At 35.1% G+C, this 7,548-nt stretch overlaps 1 pseudogene; it reads left to right on the forward strand.

Moving 5' to 3' along the window:
- Positions 1-1,116: 1,116 nt before the first annotated feature.
- LOC131820675 (small ribosomal subunit protein eS6-like) lies at positions 1,117-1,898 on the forward strand (annotated as a pseudogene).
- Positions 1,899-7,548: the final 5,650 nt, after the last annotated feature.

Consider the following 7,548-nt stretch of genomic DNA (forward strand, 5'->3'; position numbering starts at 1 on the left):
TATCTGGAAAAATTTCTCTCTCCTTACTTCCATTAAAAAAAATGTAATCCATCTTTAGAAATGTTTAAAAACAAATTCTTATTGCCTTTACTTACTATTCATTTAATAACATTCATAAACACATTTCTAGTTCCCTACATAAATATAAGTTTTATATATGTTATATATATTATTTATATATCCATACAAACTATAGAGTTAATAACTATTCTTTTAATAACAAATTTCATTAATTGCCTTATTTACTATACATTTATACTATATAGACAGTACACTAAGTAATGGACCAAATGATATATTTAGTCCCTGAACTCAGGTAGCTTACCAGCAGGCAAGCGAGAGAAAAACAATACACTCAGTGGTCTAGTGGAGAAATTTATGACAAATTTGCTGCTAATACAGCCTGAGGAAAGGGCCTTCTAAGTCAGCTTGAGAGAATCTTGAAGGTTTTTCTGACAGATACTGCTTCAAGTGAGATTAAAGATAAATAAAAGCATTTTACTTTAGAAAGGCAAAGGCAGAGAAGTGTTAGAGAACAAAATTTGATTTTACAAGAACATATTGACTACTTTTGTACCTGGTTGTTACCAATGTGTGTGTGCTATGGTAAGAAATTTGAGTCACATTTTATGGACTGTGGCAGCCATTGAGATAGGAAGCATAGGGAATGATTTCAAATTACCATTTCAGAACAATCAGATTGCTTCATGGAAGACAGATTGGGGAGGGCAAGATGGAGAGAGTGAATCATAATTGTTTATGGTTCAAATGAGTAATGAGGGTGGTCTGAAATAAGCCAGTAGCAATAGGGATAGAGAAGGTGAAAACGGGACTGAAATGCAATATTTAGTTAAAAAGCATTGGGACATTTGGATGGCTCAGTCATTAAGGGTCTGCCTTTGGCTCAGATCATGATCCTGGCATCCTGGGATTGAGGCCCATATCCCCATATTGGGCTTCCTGCTCAGTAGGGAGCCTACTTCTCCCTCTCCAGCTCTCCCATGCTTGGTTCCCTCTCTATCTCCGTCTTTAATAACTAAATAAATATTTTTTTTAAAAAAAGGCATTAACATTGCTCTTTTTCATGGTGCTACAGAGGCAGAAGGGTGCTTCAGAATGAAGCTGAACATCACTTTCTCAGCTAGTGGCTGCCAGAAACTCATTGAAGTGGACAGTGAACATGAGCTTCATACATTTTCTGAGAAGCGTATGGCCACAGAAGTTGCTGCTGATGCTCTGGTGAAGAACTGAAAGATTACATGGTCCAAATCAGTAGTGGCAATGATAAACAGATGAGAATGATAAAGAAGGCTTCCCATGAAGCAAAGTGCCTTAACCTATGGCTGGGTCTACCTGAGTAGGGGGTATTCTGAGTAAGGGGCATTCCTGCTACAGACCAAAGGGATTGTAGAAAGAAAGTACAAATCTGTTCAGGGTTGCATTGTGCAAGTAATCTTAGTGTTCTCAACTTGGTCATGGTAAAAAAAAAAAAAAAAAAAAATGGGGAGAAGGATATTCCCGGACTCATATACTACTGTGTCTCTTGCCTAGGCCCCCAAAGAGTTACAGAATACACAAACTTTTTAATCTCCCCGAAGACTAAGATGTCCACCATGATGTTGTGAGAAAGTTCCTTAAACAGAAAAGGTAAGAAACCTAAAACCATAGCGCCCAAGATTCAGCATCGCGTTACTCCCCATGTTCTCCAACACAAACATTGACATATTGATTTGAAGAAACAATGTACTAAGAAAGATAAGGAGGAGGCTCCAGAGTATGCTGAACTTTAGGCCAGGAGAATAAAGAAGGCCAAAGAAAAACTCCAGGAACAGATTGCCAAGAGATGGAGGTTATCCTCATTGAGAAGTTTGACTCCAATCAAAAATAAGAATTTCTAAAAGTAACAAATAAATAAGATCAGACATCAAAATAAATAAATAGATAAATAGTACTAATATTATGGCTTATTCACAAAAAAGTACAAGAGTGAAGAGAGTTGACAGTTGACTGTTGGGCTCATTCTATCAATAGTGGGTGCCATAAATTGAGAGAAAAACACAGAAGGAGAAGCACTCATTGAAGAGAGAGGAAGTCAATTGTTTTGGTTTTAGAAATGCTGAGTCTAAGGAACACATAGGATGTCCAAAATGTCCTTTTATATATGATTCTAGAGCACATAAAAATATTACTGGATAGAAATATAAATTTGGGCTCATCACTGTAAACTAGTAGATCAAAGAAAATGGACATGAATAAGATTGTCTAAGCAAAACAATAAAACAGAAGGAAAAGAAAGCGTGGGGTTCAACCCTTTATAATAAGATCACTTAAAATGTAGGTGGAGATAAAATTATTGAGTAGACAAAGGAGGGAGTGGTCAAAGAACAAGAATGGAGCTCAAAGGGGCGCCTGGGTGGCTCAATGGGTTAAAGCCTCTGCCTTCAGCTCAGGTCATGATCCTGGGGTCCTGGGATCAAGTCCCACATAGGGCTCTCTGCTCAGCAGGGAGCCTGCTTCCTTCCTCTCTCTCTGCCAGCCTCTCTGCCTACTTGTGATCTCTGTCTGTCAAATAAATAAATAAAATCTTTAAAAAAAAAATAAAGAATGGAGCTCAAAGGAATAAAGAGAATGAGAAGCAAGAGAGAAAAGAATTTTAAGATAGAGTCTCAACACTGTCAATTTCTCCAAGAGAGTCAGTAAAAGAATAACAAATAGTCCATCAGATATGATTCCTAGAAACTCAGAGGTGACTATAATGAAACAGTTTTAGTGAAGCAATGGGGCAGAATATAGATAAAAATAACTTTTTCAAAGTTACCCTTATTCTCCCTTAAAATTATAGTATGAAGTCATTTTGTTCTTTTCTAACCCCCCCTCCTATTATGCTATAATGACTTATTTTGGTTTCCACTCTAGCATCTTGGGCTATATCTCTTTTAAAAATTTCTTAATTATTTGATCTTCTACATGATATTAAAAATAGTAAACTTATGCAAAAGCCCAAATAAGAAATTCATCTCTAAAAAGTATTTTCCTATATGTAAAACCCATAAGGTTTACTTCCTAGGGAAAAAATTTAATAAAAGTTCCATATCTGGTTATAGTACTGCTCATGTATTTTGAATTTACGTAGGGAGAAGAGGAGCTTATCATAACTTGAGATTTTGCAACTGAATATGAATCCCATATGCTTCTTGCGGAAGAACAATGTGGAAGAGAATCAAGTATTTTAAACTCTCGTGTGGCAAGATTCATAACCTCAGGGATATGAAGGAAGTCTAAGAAGTGAGAGGCTCAGTGGGAAAAGAGAGTGATGGTTCCAAGAGCAGCTTGGACACAGAGAAGGTAGCACGGGAGTCTATCCAATCACAGTTGTTGTCTATTGTAGACAGTAACTGTGTATGGCTCAGCAATGGACGTTGGCTCTTCAAAACAAATAAACAAACAAAATGGTCAAAATTGCTAAGTATTAATCATTGTGCACACCTAAAGAGCTTAAAATTCAAGGCCAGGCAACAATCAATTGTGTACAGTTTGTAGCGATTCTTCCAAGAGCCACTGTGAGCATTTCTACCACTTTCTACACTGTGCTTGCTGTTTTTGTGATTTTATTCATCTGAACCATGAGACTATACTGCACAAGGTGACTCTGGACATGGACTAGATAAATAATTAATTCTCAACTCAGCCAGAAGCTATCACCACCGGTTTAGTTGACAAAAAGCAACCCTGACTCCAACGCTGAGTGTACAGACTTGGAAAAAGTCCTAAAGTATCATCATATTTGCAACATGTGTGAATGACAATCTCTTTTTAATAGCTTCCTACCACCTGTTTCCCCAGTGATATTCTAGCAACCAGGAGGAGCCAGAAGGAATCTACAATTCCTTTTTTTTCCCTCTTACTATACACAATAGCATGATTCAGCCTGTTGATGTTACAGTCTTTAGCATTGTTAAATTTAGTCTGCTTAAACATTAAATGCTCAAGATCGGCAGAAGTTTAGAACTCCCTTCTTTAAAACCAATTTAAATTGCAGATATCTGTACTTAGCCTCAGAAATTCCCCTGCATTCACAGGTAAAACAAGCAAGTCAATGCAAAAGGCCTATTCTAAGTGTACTAATGGCAATTTCTGTTTTAAAATTTCAAGCCAGCTACCTTGGTTATCCATTTATCTTTCCTTTTTTTTTTTTTCTATTTCATGTTAACACAGGAATATTTATTTAAAACAAAACAAAACAAACCATAACAACAACAACAACAACAAAACCTAAAAAATCTCTTGGATAAGGTCAACTTAGCTCTCCCTACTAGATTCCTATATCTCATGTATACTTTTTTAATGCCCTAATTTTTTCCAGAGCAATAATTTTCTGTAGACACCAAACAATCAGTACAACTTATTCAAATAATCTAGAGGTTCACATAATGTCTAGAGTGGAAAAACAAATGCATTTAACATCTACTCAATACATCACTAGTGACATCCTTACTGACCAAGGCCATACTGATCCCTGGAAGTCCCTTTTTTAATCCTTTACTTTATTGTAGAGCTCTGTAGAAAGCTGTGAATATCATGGCTATGGGTTCAGCATCCATAGTTTCACCAGCATCCATCCCCACTGAAGTCTTACTACCACCTCTGATTTGATGGGGGAAGTAGTCCTTAAAAAGCATGGGATGATCCTTCAATTCCTCACCAGAATTTGGGATTATCCTACTATTTCATATACTGAAAGATAATCTCTCCTATTTCCCTTCTGTATAACTTACTTCTTACATCTTAAGTTTTTACATACAGGAAAAAAAAAAAAAAAATCACAAACAGCTGTTGCCTTCCTGAAATTCTGATTCAGGTATGCAAAGATCCCTGAGACAAGGAAACACTAGGGAACTTCCTACCAAAATGGAAGAGCAGGAAAGGGACAGAGGTAGAAAACCCAAATAGCAAACATTAGTATCTCAAAAAATTATCTTGCTGTCATGGTGCTTAAGAGCCTAGCCAAGCCTAGGTTCAAATCCTGACCTTGCATTTATAAGTTGTATGACCTGAACAAGACATTTGACCTCTTTTTTCCTCAATATTTTATTGAAGAATTTTGTATTTCATATATATATATGAAATACAAAATTTAGGATTTAATAGATATCATATATATATATATATATACACACACACACGCGCGTGCGCACAGACACACACACACAATTTAGGATTAGGATATATATATATATCTCCAAATAAAGAGACAGAAAAATATACTTGCCTGAAGTGTGTAACTCAACAAATTTTCCCAAGGTGAACAAACCTCGGTAAACAGTGCCCACATCCAAAAAAGAATGCCATGAGTACCCCAGAAACGTCTCCTCTTAATACTCTTTTTCACTTGCTAAAGTAATCACTATTCTGACTTCTAATCGCACAAGCAGTTACTATTGGCATCCAGGGATACTGCCTCTCAGCCTCTTTTCATTTGATACAGGGATTATAATAGTATCTTTACCCCTGGGGTTGTTATGAAAATAAATGAGTTAATATTTATGAAAGACTTAGAAGAACCTATAGCATAGTAAAATAAAATAAATGTCTTAGAAGAATTAACCAATGTCTGAGTATTTGTTTAGTAAAAGTTGTATGAACCTATGAGTTTTAATTAAAAATAGGTAAATTCATACGTGAGGAAGTAAATGAAGATCTACTCTAGTTGAACTAAAACTCATTTTCACAATGTAGCCTTCATATTTAAAAAGCAATCTTAGAAAAATATTATATAGATTCCTTAGATTGGTTTGATTAAATAAAATTTAAATATAGATCTATATCTCATTGATAATTTAACATGGTTTCTTTCTGAAATCCAACATTTTTTCCTGTTGTGAAAAAATTATACATCATATATTATGTCATTTCAAAGAACTTCTAGATATTGTTAAAATTTATTTGTTGTATTGAAAATTTTACATGTTGGTCATATATATAAACTATTAACTTGAGAAAAGTAGATAATAGGATTACAAATATTTGGTGAGTATATTTGGTTATTGAAGTTTTAAAATACACATTTATTAAAGAAAATGTATCTATAAAAATACATCAGCTGCCATCAGCTTAAAGTGGTTCGTGACATACCAAAAGGGCATGAGGTCTACATTAAGAATGCTATTTCAAGGGGCGCCTGGGTGGCTCAGTGGGTTAAAGCCCTTGTCTTCAGCTCAGGTCATGACCCCAGGGTGCTGGGACTGAGCCCCACATTAGGCTCTCTGCTCAGCAGGGAGCCTGCTTCCTCCTCTCTCTCTCTCTCTGCCTGCTTGTGATCTCTATCTGTCAAATAAATAAATAAAATCTTTAAAAAAAAACTATTTCATGGAATTGATTTTTTTTGTCCCTAGAAATAAGGAAATTTTATACCTGAGCTACAAGGAAACAGCATGACTTTAAACACCTTTTTCTTTAAGGAAAAGAAGAAAAAAGGAAGAAAATAATTTTTAGAAAAATGCATATATTAAAATACTATTCAAGTATATTTTAATATATTTTTCTTTTTGGGGAGTTATTAATGAACACTTACGTGATTGCTTTAATTTTCTGAAAATCTTTGTACTTATTCACTCACAAATTATGTCTCCAGTTCTACAGTGATATTATGCAACTAAATAATTATATCCTAAAATACAAGATCATGTTACATTTGGGAACACGTGCCAAAATGACCGACAATACTAATAAGAAAATATTTAAAAAAGAAACTAGGAAACACAACATTCAAATTTAGAAGTACTCATTAAGAAGGGTGATTCTCTGAAATTTTGTTTCTATCAAAAAAGCTCCAATATTTTTGAGCTATACTGAAAACCCAAAAAAGCAAGAAAATAAGTAGCCCATATTTGACAGACATCTTGTTGTTTTAGATTTATTATGTTGCTGGGGAAAATTTTTGAACTTTTCCTGGGGATATGATACCTATGCGTTAGAATTTAGGCTTAAAATACTTTTAAGTTATCAGAGGTAGTGTAGGTTTATGAGTATGCAGCTGCTGTAGCCACAACAGTGACTTGTGCTGGAAGCGTCTTGCCTTGTAATTTGATGATGCTACCTTGAAATTCTTAATTTTTGAACAAGGAGCAAATTTTGAACAATTTCCCTGTCTTTTAGACCAGGTATATTACATAAACTATCCTGATTATAGGCCTGCTCCATACCCCAGTTTCTTGACATATACGTTCAAAGGACATTCAGCCCATTTATTTCCTCTAAGCCCATCTGAAAAGAAAGTAGTGGCTCTTGTCTTACCACATCCTTGAATCATGATATGTTTATATAAACGGGCTGCATACTTTGGCCTTCTTTCCTCTTGTGTCACCAGGGTTTGTTTTTTTGTTTGTTTGTTTGTTTTCAATTTGATTAGTGATACCCTCTTCTTCTGTATCTTTATATTCACCCTCCTTTGTATTTTTACTTTTCGCCAAAATATGACCAAATAGCCTCCATACTTGTAACAAAAAAATGCTTTCCCCCCCAAACCTTTGTCTTCTACATAGAAACCTA

Source organism: Mustela lutreola, chromosome 18 (genome assembly GCF_030435805.1).
Source record: "Mustela lutreola isolate mMusLut2 chromosome 18, mMusLut2.pri, whole genome shotgun sequence".
NCBI classification, from domain to species: Eukaryota; Metazoa; Chordata; class Mammalia; order Carnivora; family Mustelidae; genus Mustela; species Mustela lutreola.